Genomic DNA, 27660 nt, shown 5'->3' with positions numbered 1-27660 from the left:
CTATTCCATGATTGTATATAGCTTGCATTGCTCTTCTCTTCTTTGTGGTATGGTGGCTCTCATATATCGCACTAGCAACCTGCAATTGACACAAAGATTCAAAGTTCGTGATTCAAATGAATTGTGAGGAATTGAAAGCTCAAATTATAAATAACTAGATGAGAATTGAATGAAAGGTGGAACAGATAAATCAAGAGGTGGAACTCAGGTGAGCTCACATGCTAATTGATAGTTGAACTGTTGATTTGGAGGTAAAACTGAATAGATAAAATGAGTTAATTGATTGAGAAAAGTTGGTTGAAAGATGAAAAAGAATGATTGGAGGATAATTAATTGATGACAAAGAAAGCTTTATTTAGAAAAGGCTAATTGGAAGATAGAAAATGAATGATTGGAGAGAATTAAAGAATGATCTAATTAATCAATTAATTGAAATAATCAATTAAAATAGATGGAATAGTTAACTGATTGAATGCTTGAAAGCTTTATTTAGAAAAAAGCTAACTAAAAGATAAAAATAGGAATTGAAAAGATAATTGAATTAATTAATTTAGCATGTGCTTGCACTTTGACTTTGATTTTCAATTTAATTCAAATATTGAATTTATTTTAAATTCAATATATTTTCTGAATATATTTAGAACTTGACTTTGATTTTCAATTTGATTTTTGAAATCATGCACATGTATTCGAAATTGGAAGAAATATGAAATTTAATTTAATTTAAATTTAAATTAAATTAGAAGAAATTGGAGAATTAATGAAATTAGAAGAATTTGAAGAATTAATGAAATTAAATGAAATTAGAAGAAATTGGAGAATTAATGAAATTAAATGAAACTAGAAGAATTTGGAGAATTAATGAAATTAAATGAAATTAGAAGAATTTGGAGAATTAATGAAATGAAACTAGAAGATTTGGAGAATTAATGAAATTAGAAGAAATTAGGAATTAAATGAATTAAGAATTTGGGGATTTGGAATTGGAATTTGAAGAATAAATGAGTTAATTAAATAATTTAAAGAAACTATTTAATTATTTAGAAAATGAATTTAATTAAATAATAAAGACTATTTAAATTGAAGGAATTAAATCACAATTAATTTAATAATAAATATTTAATTAATATTTAGAAAAGGGTTGATGATTAAATGATTAGAAATAGAAATCGAAAATAAATTTATTTAAATAATAAAGATTATTTAAATTGAGGGATTAAAATTAACATTAGAAAATGGTTTAAATGATTAAATGATGAGAGATAGAATTAAATGATGAGAGATAGAATTTGGAATAATTAATAAGATGATGAGGAAATGTGAAATTAGAAGAATAAGATTAATTAACATAATTAAAGAATTAAAGAATTATTTAACCAATTTAGACGAATAATTAGTACATGATTAATGAGACATTTTTAGGTGTCTACATCTACCAATGAAATCAGACACTTTTTCTTTAACACCTTGTTTACAATGCATTAAATCAGTTAAAGTGATTTTAGGACCAATGTTGTTTTGAAATTGTTGGATGAAAGTATTTGCCAGTTGTTGAAAAGAAGTGATAGAATAAGAAGGCAAAGAGCAATACCATTGTAAATCCTTATCTCTTAGTGTTCTTGTAAACAATTTTTCAACCAATCTTTGATTATAAGCAAAATCGGTACACAAGGTTTGAAATGTTTGTACATGCATAAGAGGATCACCTTTTCCATTATAGAGTTCCAACTGAGGGATCTCAACATGTTTAGGTGGCATGGATTTAACAATATCAAGAGAAAGTGGGCTCGCAACATCAAAGGTGGGCACACTAAACTTGGATTGACTCAAAGAAGCAATTTGTTGATGTAAGGAAGACACGGTTTGAGAAAGATTGTTAATTGGTGCCTCGATAGAAGAATTGATGTTAGACATAGTTGATTGACAAGGTGGTGTGATGTTATTGAAAGAAGGCATGGACTGAGAGTAAGGTGGTGGGACATTATGATAAGTAGGCATAGGTGATGACTGGTAGGAAAGGGAACACTTAAAGGAGGAACAATGTTGTTGAAGGAATTGTCTCCTTGTGTTACATTGATTGGTTGAGGAATAGTAGGAATACTTATGGAAGGCATAGCTAAAAATGGAGGATTAAATGAAGAAGAGGGATTTCCCCTATGACAATGTTGGCCATTTGGAGGAATTGATTATGTGTTGCATTGATGTTTTGTCATTGATGGCAACACTAGCTGTTTTAGTTGCTTTACCAATATCCTTCTGGTTGGATTAGATCTATGATCTAGTATGCTCTGGTATATTTGGGTTATGGAATTGGCTTATTCATGTTACTCAGATTCATGTTCAGTTAGTTGGTCTTGTTCTGGTGATCAGATGCTATCATGTATGCTAGTAAGAATGGTTTGTTCTCTCAGCGAGGGTTTCACTGATAGAGATTTGTTGAAGATCTTTGATGTTATTCATAAGTGGTGTTGGTGCAGCTTCTAGTGGAGATTCAAGATGCTGATGGTGATCGTGTTTGATACTTGGTTGATTGGGATCATTTCTTTAGTTTGTGTGGACCTAAATTGGGTCCCGATTTATCTAGGTTATGGATTGGATTAATGTAACGTGTGGATTGGACCTCTCGATGTGTTTTTGGGATGAATTATGGGTTGGATATTATTTGTTTGGTCTCAGGCCAACATGTTTTGTAATTATGTAATTATTTTATTTTCTGGTGGCTGACCTTATTGTTTGTGGTCGAGGGTTTGTATATATATGATGTAAGATCTCATTGTAGATTATATGGGCTTGGGATATGAGCAAATAATGTAATAATCATTCAGGCAGAGGATCTGGTTGATCATTGGTGATCGAGTTGGGTTTATGTAAGAGGATTTAGTCCTCCAGTATTGAGCTTAACTGGAACTATACTCAGGCATAGGAGATGCTATCTTTGTAGTTCATTCATTCTTCTGAATTGTAGTCTGGATTTCTATGTAGTCACTGAGACTCCTTTTGTGATGAGCAGTGCGCTCTAGGCTGTTAGCCTTCCTGCAAGTGCAGGCCCCTCAATTGTAATTCACATACTTATTGCAGAAGTATTATCTAACTATGGGTAGGCTTCCCACCATGGTTTTCCCCTTTACTTGGTGTCATGTGGATGGTATTTATTCTCTGATTGTTGTTTATTCTTAATTGGTTTATCTTCTATTTCGGTATTTTGTTTATGCATTTTGGTATTGATCTTTTGGGTTTTGGTGTTAAATATTTAATTGCTTAAGGTTTCGATAATCTGGGACAACTGATTCACCCCCCCCCCTCTCAGTTGTCTTCTGATCATTTGAACTGTCTAACAGAACAATGGTTGTAGGAATCAAAGCTTCGGTCCTCTCTGTAGAAGCTTAACCACTTAAGGAAGATCCTATGGTGACTAACAATTCAATTTCATATGGTTCATCTGCTACTAGCTTTGGGAGAGAAATTCCTAGGCTTGATGGAACAAATTACAAAGTATGGAAGATTTGGATGGAGACTCATCTAAGATGTCTCGGAAAGGAAATTTGGGAAATCACATAGAATAGTGTTACACCTTATAATCTTGCATCTGGAAATCCTCCTCTGGAAAACCTGGATAAGGAGATTGAGAATGATTGTAGAGCAAGAGAAGCCTTCTTATGTGCACTTACTGATTAGCAAACTATGGGATTAACTGATAAATCAACTGCAAAGGATATATGGGACAATTTGGAGACTCTTAATGAAGGTGACCCTACTGTTAAGATTGCTAAACTTGATGGTTACTGGGTGAGATATGTTAACTTGAAGATGGAAGAAGATGAAAGGATTACTGCATTCATGGAAAGGGTAAATGAGATTGTTATGGGAATTCAATGTTGTGGTGGATCTTTGAGTGAAGATGAAATTATTTCTAAAGTTCTGAGAGCTTTACCACCAACTTAAAAGATGAAGGCTACTGCAATTAATGAGTTGTGAACAATGGCTAATACTTTTCTCAATAGAAATACCTTGGTTGGGAAACTATCTGCTTTTGAGCTTGAAGAATTTGGACCTTCTGGATATGTGAAGTTTGAACTTGTTTTTCATGCATCTACATCATCAATCGGTAAGAAAGATTGGAAAGCTTTGTATGCAAATGAATTGGATGATATGCAGAGAGAAGATGGAGAATTTGAGCAACTTGAAGCCCTATTTGCTAGAAGAGTACCTAAAGGATCGATAGGAAGTAAGTATGAAGGAAAAGTAGCTTTTAAATATTTTGCATGTAATAAGATAGGTCATTTTTCTTATAGATGTCCTGAAAGGAATTCAAGATTTGAAGAGAAATCTAGAAGATATTTTAAGCCTAACCCTAGATATCAAAACAAGTATAAGTATAGGAAAAAACAAAGATAAATCATGCTACATAGTGGATGAGGAAGGTGTGACTGATTCTGATGATGAACTGACACCTGACTCTGCTGGTGGTTTCGGCAATAGAAACGAATGGGTGTTCTTGGCTATCAAGGAAGATGTTCCGGCACTGGATGGGAGTGTACCGGAAGAAAAGGCACTTGCTGCTAAAATTGAAGATAACGATAAATGGGTAATTGACAGTGGATGCTCACATCATATGACTAGAGATGCAAATAAGTTTCTATCTTTGCAAGAATTTGATGGCATTCTAGTTAGATTTGGAGATGACAAAGCTTGAATGATCAAAGGAAAAGGAACTATATCATTGGATGGTAAGCATAATACTGATAATGTTTATTATGTTGAAGGTTTAAGGTATAATATTTTGAGTGTAGGACAATTGGTGGATAAGGGATTTCAATTATAGTTCAAGGATGGAAAATGCAAAATCATTAATAGATCTGGATTGGAGATTGCAACCGAGATGATGAACTTATAAGGCACTGAGAGGGGGGGTGAATCAGTGCAAGTAAAAATAGTGCAAATCTGATAATCAACTTTACTAACTTAAAACTCAATAGGCATAAAAGAAATAATACCAAGTATGCAATCACCGTATGACACAATAGCATATATATGGAAAACCCAAATGGGAAAAACCACGGTGGGAGTTAGTACCCACAAGATCCACTATCTGCAGTATAGAGATTTGATCGGTTAAGGTCTTACAACACCCAATTAGGGGTACACCCTGTTAGAAGTGTCTAAGCCCGGTTAAGAGCAATACAATAAGGCCTATAAGGACTAGCCCTGTTAGGAGCTACCCAAGTTATTGGGATTTGCAAACACAAGTTAATGTGTCGCCTGATTAGAGGATTTAATTATCATAACCATTAGGATCTGACTGCACCCTGTTAGGAGTGACCTTGTAAGAGGATTTTCTTGCTGCAACTGTTAGGGAGACAACAAGTACAAATGATCTCAATATAACACCTTATGTGCCTAATAAGATCCACTTTAGAACATTATAACATCACAAAGATTTCATCTCTCAACTCCTCTGATCTTTGCACTATTAGAAAATACAAGATTCGCTAACTTTCATCACACATTCATTCATTTACATTCATTCTTCATTGTATATCCTTCATACTTCATCACACATTTTTAAAGTATCATTAGGTCGGCTAGAACCTTGTTACAATTCCCTAGGTTCAATGAATCTAGACAATCTTGCAATGAACACATTAATTAGGTCGGCCACCGACATAACTAATCTAAATCTATGTTGTTTTACCAATCTCAGTGACTTACATCACTACTGGTTAGGTTTATGCCATCACAACTGTTTTGTCAAAAAAAATCCGCACACCCAATCAAATCTGCTTGTGTGGTCATGAATACAACTTCATCTAGTAGTCTTTGATGGTCTTGCAAAACCACATCCCTTCATCCTTCATGGATTTCTTGTATCAGTTGTCGGTTTGAGACTCTATCTGTCAATTTACCGGTTGAGGACCTTCTTACCGGTTTTGATGAAATCGACTCTGTTTACCTATTAACTCTTATCGGTTGCATTGTATAATATGGATGACAAGAAAACATAGTTGTCATCAATGACAACATGCAGAATAGTCATCACACATAATTCTAACCTCTTTTTATCTATAGACAAGTATCAATTGCACCAAGCATCACATTGCATTACCGGTTGACCAAATGATCAAATACCAACAATCTCCCCCTTTGGCATTGATGGCAACACTTAGAAAAAAAAATTGTCAACTAAGTGTGCAAGACAAAAAGTGACTATATACAGATTACATGGACTCATTTCATATCAACACATACTCCCCCTTAGTAATTTCTGCTAAAAAATTGAATCACTATACCATGAAACAAAATTTTGACTCTTAAACTAAGTCTACTCCCCCTTTGACAACAATGCCAAATAAAGAAGTAAAATACATTACGTCAAAATTGTCATCAAAAACTATATATATAGATAGATATGAGAGTTTTGAAGTCTTTACAATGCAATTCTCAAGAAAATATCACTAAAATGAAACTTTAACTGCTTAAGGTCATTTTCCCATGTTTCTAATAGTGTCTCAATTATTTCAACATGTGTCAAAATCTGTGCAGTAAATTCTTCCATAGCATCAATAGTTCTCATCTCTGGTGTAGCTAAAATTGCTTCAGACTCCTTATATTCTCTCTCAATAAGTTCAACTTTGGGAATTAACTGAGTATGCAGCTCCTTCAATGATTTGATTCGCTTCACCTGCTCAAAATCATATACTTCTAGTATGTGTTGTAAAGCATCAACTAATTTACCAAAAGCTAAAGCGGAGTCCTATACTGGTATAAATGCTTCACTTATCCTTTCTAGTTCCTTCTATATATCTTCTCTCTTTTTCTTTAAGTCAAAACAGAATAATAAGACTTTGGATATAGTGGCCAAAATTTTACCTCCAATTTCTAATCCGATTTTCAAAAGATCTTTATTCACTATTAAAGCAACTTTACCTGTGTCAATTTCTGAAATCAATTTCTCTCCCCTTCTCTTCTTGTAATCATTTTCTGCTAAAGAATGTGTTGCATCTTCAAGTGATTTTAGTTGTTCACTGGCATCAACAACTAATTGTCCAATTTTAGCAATTGGGGTATTTAAATGATCTGAATCAGTCTCTGGTATGAGACTTGACAAAATTTCAACATTAGTCCTAATAGTCTCTGCTTCTCATTGATGTTCTTTCAACCTCTTCTTATCTGCACAAGATTCAATAGCAGTAGAAATCTCCATTAACTCAGAGGAACTCAGATTGTCCATATCTATAGGACCTTTTATGCTCACGGATTCCTCATCATCATCAGTCATAGTTTTCTTCTTCTTTTCCTTTGTTCTCTTTTCTTCTAATTTCTCTTTCTCTTTCTCTGCCTTTTCATTCTCTAATGTTGCAGTGACCGGTGGTGGTTGACTTTCAACATGATGTTCCTTTACTAGTGGTGGTTGACTTTCCACACTTTTTTCTGTAGCCGGAATGTCTTCTGACTAATTTTCCATATCCTTTTGGTTGTCATGTGTATCTATAGTTACATTTATCGGTGGATTTTGTGATTCTGCGGATTGAGCATTCACCAGCTACTCTCTTGAACTCTTATCAATTTCCTTTTCACCTTCATATTTACATCTTGTTGTTTCTCTTAGGGATCATCCATTTGTACATCAATATCCACTACATTTACATTATCTCTGGTATTGTCAACATTATCTATGTCATCATTAACTGCATTACAGGTATCATCATCTTCTATATCTATTAGTTGAGTGTCAATAGGATCATCTTGTAGATTGTCTGGTTCAAGATATGTAGGCTTAACACCCTCAGGAAAATATTCTCCCTTTAATTTAACAAGAGTATCATCCTCATCTTCTTCCTCAGGGACAAGGCCTAAGCCTTTTTCAGCACAATTTCAGTCTCTTTTAGGACTGATTATGTTTCACCAATGAGCATCCTTGTCAATCTCTTTGTTGACCTGTGCAATGCCTTTACTTCAACTTTTAATTGTTCAATTTCTTCTTCTGTAGCTTTTGGTTGTAAATATTTCAATGTATAATCAATGAATTGTTTATCCTATCTAATGGAAGCTTGCCATCTTGCATCAATAAGATCATATAAAGGATTGGGAATTAGTCCCTGTAACTCAATGAGTGCTTTTCTATACTTATTCGTACTGAAGATGATTGTATCTTCAATTTCCCTTCACTGACTTTCAGATAAATGTTCAAATAATACATACAAACCTTTATAGATTCCATAGTCCTTTATATACAACATCATTTTCTTAAAAGAATATTCTAAAGTTAGAACAATTGAGGTCTTTCCCTTACCATTTTTCTTTAGCTTTTTAACACTTTCTCTTAGTGGCCTTTTGTCCTCCTCAAATTCAGTGGCCTCTTCATCTGTCAGTTTGAGTGTCTTTCAACTTTTTCTCTTATTGGTTTATTCTAGTGTAACAAGAGTATCCACAGTCTTCCTTCTCCTTCTGAATTTTATTTTGGAGGGCTTATCCCTCTAAGATTCGGCAGGTTTAGCCTTATCTTCTTTTCTGCAGCTTTGGCAGCTCTAGTTTTACCGGTTGTAGGACTAGTTGGCACATTGGAAGTGCCTCCTTGTTTAGTTGTATGTTTGGCCTTTGTTGTTGCTAGTTGCTCCTTAGAAATTCCTGCCTACTTAGCCATAGCTTCTATTTTCTTCTTAACCTTCTTAGAAATTACTGGTTGTTACAGTTCAAAGAGAACTTGTAGTATTTTTTCTTTGTAAGTTCCAAATCTATGTGCAGTGGCATCTATTGGTTGGCTTAACAAATGATCAGCATAGGCTACGAGTAGATCCTTATCTACTTCATATCCCATGGGCAATACCCATGTGGTTCGAAGAATTACAACTTCCATCATGCATGTATCTTTATCAACCATGAAACAGATAGAATCTTCATACTTGTTTACTACTTCAGCTAGTATCCTCTCTCTTGCATGCATTTGCTTTTGAAATTTCTTGAAGTATCCCCATATGATATCATCAAACTTGTCCTTGATCATTTGGATACTGTTAGTTATTTGCAAGAGTGCAGGGGTACCAGATATCCATTGAATATCACCTATACCGAGGAAAAAGTTTTGGAAATAAAAGAATAAATCCATAATTAGTTGACCAAATTTGAATCTAAGTTTCTTGTCTTTCCTGGCAGCGTCCAAATTTTCTATTAATTGGCTTCTCAAGGCTTCTGCCAAATCATGGTCAACATCTTTCTTAATCATTTGGTAGATAGTATGAATAGTTGTTGCCGGTATGTTGTTCAATCTCCTAGAGTAGAAAAATTTCTATCCTATTACCATCAAACCAAATTTGACGGCAGGATCATTTATATTGTTTATAGTCATAGCTCTTCCATCCCAGTTTGATCCCGTGAGCTTTTCTACTTTATTCTTGGACATTGATCTCAATAATGGTACTTCACTGGTTGAACAGAAACCGGTTACCGCATGGATTACCTCTTTTGTGATTTTATGTGATCTGTCTTACCATATGAATTGATCATGAACTTGACTCGGGACAAATCTAATTATCTCGTCATCAAAATCATCAATAAAGTTTACTGAATGATGAAACCCTTTATTGGCGACACTCTTAAATTGTTCTTTCAAGATACCCTTCTTGTCACACAAAGTCTTAAATTGATTGAAAATTGCTACTACACCCAAATCATCTAATTTGCAGTGGTAGAAGAATCTTACATCCTCAACATGCAAAACACCATTCGATACACCAGACAATGCACCGACAGGGTCCATTTCTTCAGACTTATATGGATGCCTCTTAAATTTTGGTTGTACCCTCTCTATCACATCAATAAGATGTAGAGTATCCATTTCAACTAAGCAATTTTTTGAAAACAAAGTAAGAATTCTCAAATAAATACCTTTTAGCTTTGAAACTAGGTTTTCAACCAACAAAACCCTCAACAGTCTGATCACCGAACAAAATCTTTACTCTGATTGCTTTAGGTTGCTAGAAAATGGATTGAATTCTACTAGCACACTCTTCACTACTCTAGATCACTCTCCAGGTTTTCTCAAAATCGCAAAGTGACAAATGAAACTAAAAATTTGTATTTATGTGCTTTCTATCATCTGCAATAAATGCTCTTTGCCGACAAAACCCTTCTAAAATGCATTACCGATTGCCAAAAGTGAAATCTACTTGTCGATAATGATTTCAAAAAACCTTATCAAAAACTTCTAAAAGCATAAATCAACTTACAGTACATAATCTTAGGGTACATCTCAACATTTGACAATATGCACACCCCAAGTTGTAAAAAAATAACTTAGTTTGCCCATGAAGAATTCTCCACTCCTGGTGAATAATTGGAATCCTCTGATGCTTTTTCATCACTCTTCTTCTTCTATATCTTATCCATCTCAGCTCTGGTTTCTTCAACACCTACTATCTTCTTCCCTTTCTGATTTGCAGAGTGACTTACTGGTTGATTATTTTGCGTTCTGCAAAACTTAGCAATATCAACTGGTTTATGACAATGATAGTAGGCCATTCTAGATTCTCTCCAAGGTCATACATTGCCTCTCCCTATTTTTCTTCTATAATTCATAGCTACATGTCCATATTTGTTGCAAATTGTGAAAATCACATTGTTTCTTTTCTCCATCTCATAAGGACTAAACCGGTTAGGATAGGTTTTTTGCCAATTCATGTTTCTCTGGTTATCATAATTCCTTCTCCAATCACCAACATGTCTTATGCTCATGTGAGGTGTTGGGATGTTTGCTCCATACCTGCATTCAACTGATCTATGTCCATACATATTGCATGTATAATAGTAACCTTCAAATCTCCAAGGCACATATCTAGTGTTAGGTCTATAACCGGTGTTTTCCTCAGATTCGCTTCTACACACATTTGCAGTATGTCCTAGTTTGTGATAGTTACAACAAATAGGTTTGTAAGATTTCTTACCGGTGGGTTTCTGAACTTTAGGTGCATATTTTCCTTCATGCAAGTTGTTCTTAGTACTGGAAGGTTCACCTTTTTCAAATATAGAGTAGCCTAGCCCGGTTGTGTCATTGTTCATCCTTTGAGATTGTATCTGCTCATTAAGCATTGAATAACTCTTGTTGAATTTATCAAGCTTCTCATTAGCCTTAGCAAGTTCCTTTGTAATATCTTCATTCTTTTTCATGAGAGTTTCTCTAAGTGATATGTCCATATCTAGATCTACTTGTATGCCTTCTTTTTCTTCTTTCTCTTCATGCCAATGCTCATATAAGGTATCATTTTCTTGTTTGATCTTGAATATTTCATGCTCTTTATCTCTGATCTGGTCTTCATCTTTCCTTCTAGTTTCAAGTTCCTCACTCATCTGAATTGTAAGTTCTTCCATCTCTCTTCTAAAATTAGCCTTCTCACTATTCAGCTTCTCCACCTCTTCAACTAGTGCATCAATGTTAGCTCCATCAAAATAACTACTCTCAAAAATCTCCAACAACTACTTAGTCAACTCCTTCCTTTTAGCTAGTGAAGCTTTGTACTTGCCTCTTAGGGTTTCAAGATCTTCCTTGGTGTTAGCAAGTTCCCTAGCCATTTCTCTATAACTCATTTCTTCCCCCATATTTGCCTTAGGATAAGGAATCCCTTCCAAGCAGTTAAGCCTTGAGGAAGTTAGGCTCTAATACAAATTTATGAACTTATAAGGAACTGAGAGGGGGGGTGAATTAGTGCAAGTAAAAACAATATAAATCTGATAATCAACTTTATTAACTTAAAACTCTATAGGCATAAAAGAAATAATACCAAGTATGCAATCACCACATGAAACATAAACCACATGACACAATAGCATATACGTGAAAAACCCAAATGGGAAAAACCACGGTGGGAGTTAGTACCCACAAGATCCACTATTTGTAGTATAGAGATTTGACTGATTAAGGTCTTACAACACCCGGTTAGGGGCACACCCTGTTAGAAGTGTCTAATCCTAGTTAAGAGCAACACAATAAGGCCTATGAGGACCAGCCCTATTAGGATATACCCAAGTTACTGGGATTGCAAACACAAGTTAATGTGTCACCTGATTAGAGGATTTAATGATCATAACTATTAGGATCTGACTGCACCCCGTTAGGAGTGACCTTGTAAGAGGATTTTCTTGCTGCAACTGTTAGGGAGACAAGTACAAATGATCTCAATATAATACCTTTTGTGTCTGATAAGATCCACTTTAGAACATTACAATATCATAAAGATTTCATCTCTCAACTCCTTTGATCTTTGCACTATCAGAAAATACAAGATTCGCTAACTTTCTTCACACATTCATTCATTCACATTCATTCTTCATTGTATATCCTCCATACTTCATCACACATTTTCAAAGTATCATTAGGTCGGCTAGAACCTTGTTACAATTCCCTAGGTTCAATGCATCTAAACAATCTTGCAATGAACAAATTAATTAGGTCGGCCACCGACATAACTAATCTGAATATGTGTTGTTTTACCGATCTCAGTGACTTACATCACTACTAATTAGGTTTTTGCCATCACAATTGTTCTATCAAACAAAATTTGCACACCCGATCAAATTTTCTTGTGCGTGTTAGGAACCATGAAGGACAACTGAGAGGGGGGGTGAATCAGTTTTGAACTAGTTATCAAAAAATTATAACCCAAAAAAAATTAATCCAACTTGAAACTTAGTGCCGATAAAACAAACTTTAATGTCTGTAAAATAGATTAACAGTTATAGTAGTACCGATATAACTTAATGCATGTAATAGAAAGAGAAACAACATCCACAACATATGACACAAAGCTTTTGGCATGGAAACCCTGTAAGGGGAAAAACTACGGTGGGAAACCTTACCCACAATCAGATGATACTACTGCAAATAGTAAGTGTATACAAATGGGACATGCAGAAAGGCCAACCGCCTAGAGCTCACTGATCAATCACAAAATAGGAGTCACACGGACTACAATTGAATGGTTAAATCTAATAACAATGTACTGCTTCAGAATAGCATCTGCAATGTTGGATTCAGTACCGATTTAAGCTCTGAACATGACTTCCAAACACCTTCATAACCTTCCTTCAACCTTAAGATAATGTCTGTGTGATTCGCACAAGGATCTGCTTATTTTCGCTCTTCAATATTTGCACACACTCATAATGATGATCTTCAATAAGATCTTACAATCATTTATACAAAACCTAAGACCAAATATTAACGTCGGCTCACTAAAGATATTACAATTAAATCAATTACAACTAATTCTTGATGCGATACAATATGTCGGCTCAATACATTTACATATTGTCATGCCCAACTTTTGGGCACGAACGGAAAATTTTTTTTAAAAAAAAATACTTACTAATTAGCGACTTACTTAATTAAAATAATCAACTAGGTGCGATTAAATTAAATAAATAATGCATTTTGGGTTGAGTCTAAACTATATTGTATAAAACGGGTGAATAAATTCAATTTAGTAACTAGGTTTACTAAGTTACCAACGAGCTAATATTTCCCCAAAAGGGTAATCACTAAGCTTCATTAATAATAAATTAAAATCTTAAATACAACGATTAATTTCGAATATAAGCGTTTTAAAATTTATCTTATCCTCCTTAATCCACTAGAATTCTAAGTTCAATTATCCTCGCAATTTAAAAACATTTTATTTAATTGAAACCTCTATATTTAAAATCACTTTATAATCTTTTACTTGATTTGGCCCTCTTGGCCCTACAAAGAACTTAATGTTTATACCCCTTAATTATTATTATTTTTTTTTAAACCTAGTCCACCTAGGTATTAAAATCCTTCTACATTTGTCCGTAAGTTTTTTTTTTAAAAAGAATACATTCAAAATTAATTTCTATATTCATTTACAAATACGAACTAAAAAGAATCCAATTATATATATATATATATATATATATATATATATATATATATATATATATATATATATATATATATATATATATATATATATATATATTTATTTATTTATTTATTTAGGCACATATAGTTATTCATATTTTATAATCTAACTATGAATATATTACCAAAAAGAGTGGGGCTTTTAATTCTATTATCAAAATTACCCCTTGAATATTTTTCCCCACCGAAATCATTCTCACTAAAAAAACCAATGTGTATGGGTTGCCCTAACCCCGAGCTAGGGTTAGGGCAAGTTGATATCCCTTTTTTTTTATCTTTTGAACTTGTGTGTTGTGAGTGTGTTATGTGCAGGGCCGGCCGCCACGGGAGGGGTGCGCAGGGCCGACTCCCGCAGCCGGGCCCTCTCCCTTGTTCTTTTTTTTTTAAGTTTGTTTAACAGTCCGGGCGGTGGTTTTTGGTCTCGCGCTGAAACCCCCGTGAAGGAGTGGAGGTCGGCTGAGGGGAGGTTTCCATGCGAGCGGTACAAGTTTCAAACGCGGGCGGAGATGGGTTGAAAAGCGGCGAACACGTTTCAAACCACGGCGGAGAGTGTGAAGGCGGAGCGAAGGGTTATCAAATGCTACCACGACGCGGGGAGGGTCGCAGGCGGGGCACCGCAGAACTGCGGACGGCGCCGCCCACAGGCTGCGGCTCCTGCAGGTTGCGGACGCTGCCGCCCACAGTCTGCGGGTGCCCGCAGGCCGCGGGCGCCGCCGCCCAAGGCTGCGGCCCCCGTGCCTCCTCCATGGAAACTGCCTTGCTTAAAAAACATACTCGCTGTCAAGAAAACCAGGGACGAGCTAGGGTTTAAATTTCATGGTTCTTTTTTTTTTGTTTAATGATATATATATATATATATATAAAGATATATATATATTTATATATATATATATGTATATATAAATATATACACATGTTGGTATAACAGATGCATATAGGCAGGTTTCTCATAAAAGAATATATATATATATATATATATATATATATATATATATATATATATATATATATATATATATATATATATATATATATATATATATATATTCTTTTATGAGAAACCTGCCTATATGCATCTGTTATACCAACATGTGTGTATATATATATATATATATATATATATATTCATTTAATCATATTATAAGTTTTCTTTGGTTTGACATATATAAATATAAATATATATATATATATATATTCATTCAAATATAGGTTTTTTTATATACATTTTGGAAAGGAAGGCTCATTACATACAGTGTTATATTCTGGAATCTGGCAGTTTTTTTTTGTAAAGGAATAAAATAAAAATAAATAAATATATATATATATATATATATACATATATATATATATATGTATGTATATATATGTATATATATATATATGTATATATATATATATATATATGTATATATATATATATATATTTATTAAATCATATTATCAGTTTTCTTCTTTTCTTTGTAATATTAAATCTGTAACAAAACATTACTGTAATCTTTTGTTATAACTGATTTTGAAGGATAATAAATAAAATATATATATATATATATATATATATATATTGGGTATTACCATTTTAACTACTTGGAAACTTTTTTTTTAAAAGCATAAAGAACCATTCATATATTCATTTGCAGATTTATTAACGAGGAAAGAGCATATCTATTTTTTTGCAAATATACTAAGACTAAATGTAAATCTCTTAGGAAATAAATAGACTACAACTATTAGGATTTCTTTTTCTGCAACTAATGGAAAATAAATTACTGTTTTTAACTAAATATACAGCAGCATATTCAACTTAAAGAAAATGGTGTAACATCTAATCTTTAAATTTCAGTTTACTCAAAGTGCATACATTTCTCCCTTTTTTTTTTTTTTTTTATGCAAAACATTAAGAATCTAGATGCAAACTAACATTTTCATTTTCTTTTGCAAAACTACCAAGTAGGGAAAAGCATGTATATTCATTTTCAAACGTAAATACAAAATAGATATAGATACAAGAAAAAACATGAATACAAATGGGATGAAATCCCTACAATGCTTCTTCTCCACATAATAACTTGAAAGAAATACAACTTTTTTTTTTTTTTTTTAAGAGAATACTACAAATGCTCACTTTCCATTCTTTACACAAACTATTACATTGAATCTATCCTCCTCTTTTAAAAAAAAACAAGATCTTTTTGCAACACAAAAACATCAACTTAGTTCTTCAATCCTTCTTTTCCCATTCCCATGCAACCTGCAATAAAGCCCACTTTTGACCATGGGAAGCTCACCTCCCAGCCTAGGCTTACTAGAAGCCACCCCCGAGCTTGGAGAACCAAGCACTAGATGGGTTACAAACATGCAAACCCCACAACAAACATAGGAACATATTTACATTCAAATTTCCCTTCCCAAGCTACACATTCACCACTTTCATGGTGATTCTTCCATGGGTGGAAGTGGACCAAGTACCAATGGGGAGAATGCATGCCAAAAACAATACAACATAAGCCACCTCATGGCAATACAAATGCAACCAAATACTTCCACAATCCTTATGCCCCCCAAAAAGGCTCAAGGCCATATTTACTCCCCTTATGACCCCCAAATGCATACACAAGGCTATGCATCAAGGGTCACCAAGGACACCCTTGAGAACACTCTCCACAAGGAGAGCCTCTCACCCATGGCTGTCATACTCCTTCCACCCCAAGATCTTCCTACCCTCCCAAGGGTAGGAGATCTTGGACACTCCCAAAAACAACAAGAAACACAAACAAACACATAGAAAAGAAAACTACACATTTTAACTTCAACAAAAAACTTCATAAAACACATTCTTACAAGCAACTCTTTTCTTTTACAAAACAACATAACTAACACTTACAACATAACAAGAGAAGGTAAGAAGTAACCAACCTTATTCTACCAATAGGTTTGCTAAAATTAGTTGGGGATGAGCTGCCCAAATCCACCCTAACTTTCTCCAAATTCCCCCAAAAGTGCTAAACTCATACTAACTTTTTCAAAACAAGCATAATCTCCAAGAAAGGAGAGTGGGTGATTACTCACTAAGTTTCCAAATTCTTGCCTAAGAAGGCCTCTCACACACTTCCCAACCCCTTGGGTGAGGTGTGAGTTCCCATTGGTTGCCCTTCCCAAACTCTTACACATTACCAAAATTGGAAAGGGAAAAGGTGGAAGAAGATGGGGAAGAGAGTTTAACTCCTAAAGGGAAGGTTCTCTACCCTAGGAAGAACTTTCTAAGTTGAATTTTCGTTCATCTTGAAAACACCACTTTTTGAAGTGACTAAATAGTCACATGGGAGAAGCCACATGTTCCAAAACACCCCTAACCCATAGGTATACCCTTTGGACCTTTGGAAAAGCCTTAAAACTTACCCTAGGAGTCCATTAAACCCTTTGGAAACCCCACTGAAGTTTACCTACGGGTCAAGCTTGAGTTGACCACTCCCAAGACTCCCTACCCAAGACAAATTTGGGACCACACTCATGTTTTTGAATGGCTTTGGTAGAAACAAAACTCCCTCCAAGAGACAAGTCAAAATCAATGACACTTACTCAGCACATGTGTCAAGTGACACAACAAAAATACAATATAAAAATCACACATGGAATTTGTCTCTTGAAGGATTACACATTTACATATAAATTAAATTTTACACTCAAGCATTATACACATCACAAATAAAATACATTACAAGGGGGGGGGTGTTGTCTCTCCAAATAGACAACTCCCGGCTTAACAAACGCACATTGGTCTAGGCTTGGTTCTCCATTAAATTCCATGGTCACATGGATAATTTTCCTGCGCATCTCAATTAACACATTAGTAATTCCAAATAATCACATTTATACATAATCAAATACATGGATTCCATTACACATCAAACACTCACACATTAAGCAACAGTAATTCAATATCTCATTTGTTTCAAATTCAATTTCACATAAGCAATTAACATAATTTCCCAAAATTGAACCATTCATAAATATGCATCATTTTTCTATCATCAAAATAAAATCCTGCAAATTTCCAATAATGACATTCACCTTCATAATGTAATTTTCTATTCTAGTAACATATCTAAAGTTTCATAATCATCATGCATGAAATAAAACATCAACATATGTCAGTGTGATCCAAATCATGGAATCATATAAGTTCTAAGTCCATAAAGCATAAAATAAAGCATCCATAATAGTCTCAATATGCAAATAACTGAAAATGTCAAACTGAATCGGGGTAGGGCCTCACACATATTATCCAATCAATAAACCATTTCCAAAACGTGTCATGCTGATCTAGAATAGATATCATGTATCAGTCCATAACCTAGACCTATCTGTCAGTAAAGGCAAATATGTGAACTCGATTAGACCAATAAGCAAAACACCAAATCCAAACATCCAATCCATGTCTTCGACATAACTAAATGATCTCCAAATGATAACAAGTCATCATCACTGTTGAACAATATAACCTGTCGATGAGCATATACCGGTGATTGTGCATAAGCCACTAACCATGTCGGGACCACAATGTGTCGGTTCAACAATAAACCAATATAACCATAGTACCAAATCAACAATGTAGACCTCCAGATGGATAAGTGTTGACATCAATGACAAAACCAATGCAACACATGATGAAGTCATCCATAATACCAACAATCTCCCCCTTTGGCATTGATGGCAACACTAGATGGAAAAACATATAAGTGCCAAAAACAGAATGCCAAATACCAATAAACCAACAATCTCCCAAAATAGATCAATACAAAGTTTTATGCCAAAACTAAAACTAAAACCAAATACATCTCTCCCCAAAGTAGAAATTTTTTCCATAGATATCTCTCCTCCTTTGACATCAAATGCCAAAGCAGATAAGAATCAAAACATAACATACAGCTAACTACTCCCCCTGAGCAGTAGCTCTCCTTCATCAAAGCCAGAAAAATAATTTTTTGTTAGTCTTTGTCGGTTTGATGCCAATCTTCATCATTCAAGTCTCTGTTGGTAGGGAAATTACCCCAAGCTTCTCTCTGAGATATTCAAATGTTTCCCTAGGCAAAGGCTTTATAAAGATATCTGCAATTTTCTCTTTAGTATTCACATAAACCAATCTCACTTCATTTGCTTCAACATTCTCTTTCAGAAAATTGTACTTAATAGAAACATGCTTTGTTTTAGAGTGAAATATCAGATTCTTTGATATATCAATTGCTACTAAATTATCACAATAAATAACTATCGGTTCTTTGCATTCTACCTTTATATCCTTCAACATTTGCTTGATCCATAATACCTTAGTGCAATTAGTTGTTGCTGCAACATATTCTGATTCTGTTGTAGATAATGATGTATAAACCTTCTTCTTGTTGATCCATAAAATCAATCTTCTACCAAGAAAGAATGCACCACTAGTGGTACTCTTTCTGTCATCTACATCTCCTACCCAATTTGCATCTATATATGCACATAACTCAAAATTGTCATCCTTAGGATACCATAAACCAATATTTGTTGTGCCTTGTAGGTACCGGAAAATCCTTTTAACTGTTGATTCATGATTGTTTTTAGGATTTCTTTGAAATGTAGAAATAATACACACTGCATTCATTATATCAGTTATGGTTTGTGTTAAATACAGTAATCCTCCAAGCATATATTTGTACCTTGTCGGATTAATAGGAGTTGAATCATCCTTCAATGTCAATTTATTAGTTGTAGTCATAGGAGTACTTACCGGTTTGGAGTTTTTCATACCAAATTTCTTCAAGAGTTCCTTCAAGTACTTTGTTTGACATATGAATGTACCTTTATATGTTTGTGAAATCTAAAAACCTAGAAAAAAAATTATCTCTCCAATCATAGACATTTCAAATTCTTCCTGCATCTTGTTAGCAAAGTCTTTACATAACTCTTCTTGACCTCCGAAAATGATATCATCCATAAATACTTCAATAACCTAAATGTCATCATTGGTAACTTTCAAATACAAATTATTGTTAGCATTACCTTTTGTGTATCGAAGCTTTAAAAGATATTTATCAAGTCTAGCATACCAAGCTCTGGGAGCTTGCTTCAATCCATATAAAGCTTTCCTTAACCTGCAAACCATATCCTTATCATCTGTCAATGAAAATCCATCAAGATATTCAATGTAAACTTCCTCCTCAAGATCTCCATTCAAAAATGCACGTTTTACATCCATCTGATAAACTTTATAGTTCTTATGAGCTGCAAATGCAAGAAATGGTCTAACTGCCTCAATTTTGGCTACTAGTGCAAAGGTTTCATTATAATCAATTTCTTATTTTTGTGAATAACCTTTACAAACTAATATTTCTTTGTTTATGATTACTTCACCATCCTCATTAAGTTTATTTCTATATACCCATTTAGTTCCAATTACATTTTTGTCTTTAGGTCGGGGAACTAATGTCCAAGTATTATTCTTTTCAATATGTTCTAATTCATCTTCCATTGCTATTATCTGTTGTTTATCCTGGCATTCTTCAATAATAGATGTTGGTTCAATTTCAAAAATTAAAAATACCTCTTCATTCTCCAATCTTCCTCTAGTCATAACACCTTGATTTTTATTTCCAATTATCTGATTTTCTGAATGATTCAATCTTACATACCTGGATTTATTTTGATTTACATTCACATGTTGTTGTTCTTCAATCACAGTTGAGTTCTCAGATGATGCCGATGTGACTGGTTCTTCATTATGTACCGGTGCAATCTGTGTCAGTTCATTAATAATCATTTCAACTGTCGGTTCTATAGATCTTGAATCTCCTCTAAAAGGTTCATCTATCTTCGCATTAGTACTCTCAATGATTTTTTGCAATCTTTTATTATAACATCTATATGCCTTGCTTCTAGATGAATAACCAAGAAATATTCCTTCATCACTTATAGGATCAAATTTGCCAATATACTCATCTCTTCTAATATAACATTTGCTTCCAAATATTCTGAAGTATTTAAGAGTAGGAGTATGACCAAACCATAGCTCATAAGCGGTCTTACCAGTTTCACTTTTGATGTGAACTTTGTTGAAAGTATAAACTGTTGTATTCACTGCTTCTCTCCAGTACTCATGAGGTAGATTTTCTTCCATCATCATGGTTCTTGTTGCATCCAGAATAGTTTTGTTCTTCCTTTCCACAACTCCATTCTAATGGGGTGTATGGGGTGCTGATAGTTGTCTTTTGATTCCATTCTCCTCATAGAATGAATTGGATTCTCTAGATGCAAATTCTCCTCCTTGTTCAGATCTTAAACATTTGATTTTCTTGTCAATTTCATTCTCTACCATTTCCTTGTATATCTTGAATCTTCCAAAAGCTTTGGATTTGTCCCTAAGAAAAGTAACCCAACACATTCTAGAATAATCATCAATTATTAGCATAAAGTATCTATCACCCTGAAGACTTCTTGTTCTTGCTGGACCACATAAATCAGTATGAATTAAATCAAGAATATTATTAGATTTCTCAAAAATGCTCTTAAATGTTGTTCTAACTTGCTTTCCCATTTGACATTTCTTACATACCGTATTATGAGGCTTCACAATCTTAGGTAAATCCCTTACTGCCTTAGTTGAACTGATCTTTACAATGCAATCAAAATTCACATGATAGAGTATTTTATTCCATAACCATTTTTCATCAATGTGTGCAATCAAACATGTCTTATCACTGGTATTCAAATGAAAGATATTACCTTTAGTTTGATTACCGGTTGCAATCTCCAATCCAGATTTGTTCATGATTTTGCATTTTCCATTCTTGAATTGTAATTCAAATCCTTTTTCCACTAACTGACCAACACTCAAAATATTATGCTTTAAACCTTCTACATAATAAACATTGTCAGTATTGTGCTTACCATCCAAAGATATGGTGCCTCTTCCTTTGATTAAACAAGCTTTGTCATCTCCAAATCTTAATAGACCTCCATGAATTTCCTGTAATGATAAGAATTTTCTTTTATCACTAGTCATATGATGCGAGCATCCACTATCTATGATCCATTCATACTTTTCTTCCTTTTTTGCTGCTAATGCCTGTTCTACCGGTTTGACAATAGGTGTTGGTTGATCTTCTTTTATTGCAACAAATACCCATCCATTATCTGTTGGATCTCCATCTGAATCATTTGTAACACCTTCATCTACATAGTAACATGACTTATCTTTGTTTTTCTTAAATCTGTATCCCTGATATTCAAGGTTAGGTTTATATGTTCTGTTTGCTTCCTCCCTTAGTCTTGCATGTCTATCAGGACACCTAAAAGCCATATGACCAACTTTATTGCAATTAAAACATTTGAAAGGTGCTTTACCTTCATACTTACTTCCTGGTGGACCTTTAGGCATATTTCTTGCAAATAGTGCTTCAATTTCTTCATTTTCTCTCCTCATATCTTCAAGTTCTTTTGTATAAAGTGCTTTCCAATCAATTTTTTTGTCAGATGATGATGATGATGATGATGATGATGATGATGATGATGATGATGATGATGATGATGATGATGATGTTGATGATGCTTTGAAGCTATATCAGTTTTGACTGTAGCAACAAAACCAAACTCTTCAAGCTCAAATGTTGAAAGTTTTCCAACCAAATTATCTCTAGAAACTGATGTATTAGGCATTGTTCTCAACTCATTGATAGAAGTCACTTCATTTTGTAAGCTAGTGGAAAATCTCTTAAAACTTTAGACACAATTTTATCTTCACTTAAGGATCCTCCACAACATTGTATTCCTAAAACAATTTCATTAACTCTTTCCATAAATGCAGAAATTCTTTCTTCTTCCATTTTTAAGTTTTCAAACCTGACCCGGTAACATTCCAATTTGGCAATCTTGACAGTGGTATCTCTTTCATTCAATGTTTCCAATTTATCCCAAATAGATTTAGCAACATATCGGTCTGATAATTCCATGATTTGTTGATCTGATAATGCGCTCAGAAGTGCTTCTCTTGCTTTGCAATCATTCTCCAAGTCTTTATCCAATGTCGGTGGATGAGGGATATTTGGAGTAGGACCAACATAGCCATTCTTTGTAACATCCTATATATCTCTTCCAATGCAGTTCAAATGTTTTTCCATTCTGATCTTTCATATACCATAGCTAGTTCCATCATGTTTTAGACTATCCTTCCTGAAAATATTTTCTACCATAGGATCTCCTCAAGCGGTTAGGCTTCTGCAAAAAGAGAAATATGCTTTGATACCAATTGTTAGGAATCGAGAAAGACAACTGAGAGGGGGGGTGAATCAGTTGTGAACCACTTGTCAATAAATTATAACCCAAAACAAATTAATCCAACTTGAAATTTTATAGCAATACCGGTATAACTTAATGCATGTAACAGAAAGAGAAACATCATCCACAACACATGACACAGATATTTTGACATGGAAACCCTATAAGGGGAAAAACCATGGTGGGAAAACTTACCCACAATCAGATGATACTACCATAGATAGTGAGTGTATACAAATGGGTTCTGCACATGCAGAAAGGCCAACCGCCTAGAGCTCACTGCTCAATCACAATATAGGAGTCACGCTGACTACAATTGGATGGTTGAATCCAATAACAATGTACTGCTTTAGAATAGCATCTGCAATGTTGGATTCAGTATTGGTTTAAGCTCTGAACATGAGTGCCAAACACCTTCATAACCTTCCTTCAACCTTCAGATAATGTCTAGGTGATTCACACAAGGATCTGCTTATTTTCGCTCTTCAATATTCACACACACTTATAATGATGATCTTCAATAAGATCTTACAATCATTTATACAAAACCTAAGACCAAATGTTAAGTTTGACTCACTAAAGCTATTACAATTAAATCAATTACAAATAAGTCTTGATGTGATACAATATGTCGGCTCAATACATTTACATATTATCCAATCAATAAACCATTTCCAAAACGTGTCATGTTGATCAAGAATAGATATCATGTACCGGTCCATAATCTAGACCTATCTGTCGATAAAGGAAAATATGTGAACTCGATTAGACCAATAAGAAAAACACCAAATCCAAACATCCAATCCATGTCTTCGACATAACCAAATGATCTCCAGATGATAACAAGGCATCATCACTATCGGTGAACAATATAATCTGTCGGTGAACATATATCGGTGATTGTGCATAAGCCACTAACCATGTTGGGACCACAATTTGTCGGTTCAACAATAAACCAATATAACCATAGTACCAAATCAACAATGTAGACCTCCAGATGGATAAGTGTTGACATCAATGACAAAACTAATGCAACACATGATGAAATCATCCATAATACCAACAGTGCGGTCATGAATACAGCTTCATCTAGTAGTCTTTGATGATCTTGCAAAACCACTTCCCTTCATCCTTCATGGATTTCTTGTACCGGTTGTCGGTTTGCGACTCTGTCTGTCAATTTACTGGTTGAAAACCTTCTTACCAGTTCTGATGAAATTGACTCTCTTTACCTATTAACTCTTATCGATTGCATTGTATAATATGAATGACAAGAAAACATAGTTGCCATCAATGACAACATGCAAAATATTCATCACACATAATTCTAACCTCTTTTCATCTACAGAAAAGTATCGATTGCACCAAGCATCACATTGCATTATCGATTGACCAAATGATCAAATGCCAACACGTTACTTAGACAAAAGGTAATATATTTCATTTGAATTCTAGTGAGAAGACATGTTTGATTGCACAAACTGATGAGAGTTGGTTATGGCATAAAAGGCTATGTCATGTGAATTTTGATTACATTGTGAAGATTAGTTCAACTAAGGCAGATAGAGATATATTGAAGATTGTGAAGCCCTATGACCTGGTATGTAAGGAATTTCAAATGGGAAAATAGTTCAGAACCTCTTTTAAGAGTATACAAGATAAATATAATGATGTTCTTGATCTTATTCATACTAATTTGTGTGGCCCTTCTAGATTTAAAATTTTTCAAGGTGATAGATATTTTATGCTAATCATTGATGATTATTCTAGAATGGTGTGGGTTACTTTTCTAAGGGATAAATCTAAGGCTTTTGAAAATTTTAAAATCTTTAAAGCTAAAGTTGAGACTGAGACAGGATTGAAGATTAAATGCTTAAGGTCAGATCATGGTGGAGAATCCACGTCCAGTGAGTTTAATAACTTTTGTGAGAGGTATGGTATAAGGAGACAATTTTTGGCTCCCTTGACACCTCATCAAAATGGAGTTGTGGAAAGGAAGAACAGAATTATCTTGGATGCTGCTAGAAAAATGATGATGGAAGCTAATCTACCTTATATCTACTGGAGAGAAGTAGTGAGCACAGCATTCTATACATTCAACAGATTACATATCAAAGGATAAACCAGTAAGACACCTTATGAATTATGGTTTGGAAATACACCTACAGTTAAGTATTTCAGAATCTTTGGTAGTAAATGTTATATCAGAAGAGATGATATCATTAGAAAATTTCATCCTAGATGTGATGAAGGAATATTTCTTGGTTATTCTAATGAAAGCAAAGCATAAAGATGTTATAACAAGATATTACAAAGAATTGTGGAGAGAACTAATGTCAAGGTGGATGAGCTGAATAGAAGTAAAATAATAGTTTGTGAGCAAGAACCGGTAGTGGAAATGATTATATCTAAATCAGTAGCACCTTTACTGAAACAGAATGTTGAACTAGTTACTCCAGCAATATCTGAAAAAGTACCTGAAGAATACGAAAGAGGAACAGATAATCAGAAGCCTCCTAGGTATGTGAGGTTGAATCATTCAGAAGATCAGATCATTGGGGATAAGAACAATGGAGTGACCACAAGAAGGAGATTAGCATCTAATGAGGTATTCTTACTTTCTCAAGTTGAAGCAATATCAATAATTGAAGCATGTAAAGATGAATGTTGGATGAAATCTATGGAAGAAGAATTAGATCAAATAGAGAATAATAACGCATGGACTTTAGTTCCCCGGCCTAAAAATAAGAATGTTATTGGAACTGAATGGTTTTTTAGGCATAAATTGAATGAGGATGGACAAGTTGTAAGGAATAAAGCTAGATTGGTTTGTATAGGATATTCTCATAAGGAAGGAATTGATTATGGTGAAACTTTTGCACCGGTAGCTAGGATTGAAGTTGTAAGACTATTTCTTGCCTATGCTACCCATAAGAACTACAAGGTTTATCAGATGGATGTTAAGTGTGCATATTTCTAAATGGAGGTCTTGATGAGGAAGTTTATATTGAGCAACCTAATGGTTTTTCACTTTCAGATGATAACAATAAGGTTTGCAGGTTAAGGAAAGCTTTATATGGATTCAAATAGGCACCTAGAGCTTGGTATGTAAGGTTAGATAAAAATCTTTTGAATCTTGGTTTCACTAAAGGTAATGCTGACAGTAATCTATATTATAAAGTCACTGATGATGATATACTGATTATTGAGGTCTTTTTTGATGACATCATTTTTGGAGGTGAAGATAAGTTGTGTATGGAATTTTCTAAAAGTATGGAGAAAGAATTTGAAATGTCTATGATTGGGGAAATGAAATTTTTCTTAGGTTTGCATATTACTCAGACTGATAAAGGTATTTTCATCTATCAAACTAAGTATGCTAGGGAACTGTTGAAGAAATTTGGTATGGAAGACTCTAAACTGGTAATTACTCCTATGGTTACCAGTGAGAAATTGTCAAGGAAAGATGTATATGCACCGGTAAATCCTACAAGATACAAGTCTATTATTGGAGGTATGCTATATTTGACTCAAACTAGGTCTGACATAATGAATGTTGTTTGTATTTCATCAAGATATCAAAGTGATCCTAGATAAAATCATGAGTGTTGTGAAAAAAAAAATTAGATACTTACAAGGTACATCTGAATATGGTTTGTGGTACCCTAAGGATGATGACTTTACTTTATGTACATATATAGATGCAGATTGGGTTGGTGATGTTGATGACCGAAAAAGCACTTCCGGTGGAGCTTTCTTTCTTGGAAAGAAGTTGGTTTCATGGATCATCAAGAAACAATCGTCTACTTCTTTATCTGCTGCTGCAGCTAACTATGTTGTTGTTTCTACTAACTGTACACGAGTTATATAGATGAAGAAAATTTTGAAGGACATTAAAGTGCATTGCATTGGACCGGTAGTTATTCAGTGTCATAACTCTATTTCTATTAACATATCAAAGAATTCGGTATTTCATTCTAAGACAAAACACAAATCTACCAAGTATAACTTTTTGAAGGAGAAGGTGGAAAAGAATGAGGTTAGATTCGTTTATGTGAACACTAAAGAGAAGATTGCAAATATTTTCACTAAACCTTTACCTAAAGAATCATTTGAGTACCTCAGAGGCATATTAGGGGTTTCTGCCCCTCCGAAAGAGAACTGATTGATGCTTTTTGGCACTAGTCTGGTATGCATTATCAGAGATATTATTCATTCTAGACTGGTGTGGGGATGCTACTGCTCGGGGGGAGTAGTTAGCCTTGTGATTTAGTGGTTTTTGGTTTTTGCTTTGATATTTTTGTCAAATTTCTGGCATTGATGTCAAAGGGGGAGAGATATTCATGTGAAAAACTTAAGGGATGTATACTTCAAGGGGAGTATGTTCAGAAATTCATTGCTATATTTTTTTGTGGGAGATTTGT

Source organism: Cryptomeria japonica, chromosome 8, assembly GCF_030272615.1.
Source record: "Cryptomeria japonica chromosome 8, Sugi_1.0, whole genome shotgun sequence".
In the NCBI taxonomy this organism is placed as follows: Eukaryota; Viridiplantae; Streptophyta; class Pinopsida; order Cupressales; family Cupressaceae; genus Cryptomeria; species Cryptomeria japonica.
The sequence above is the reverse complement of the archived record's forward strand: the minus strand, read 5'-3'. Positions refer to the sequence as shown.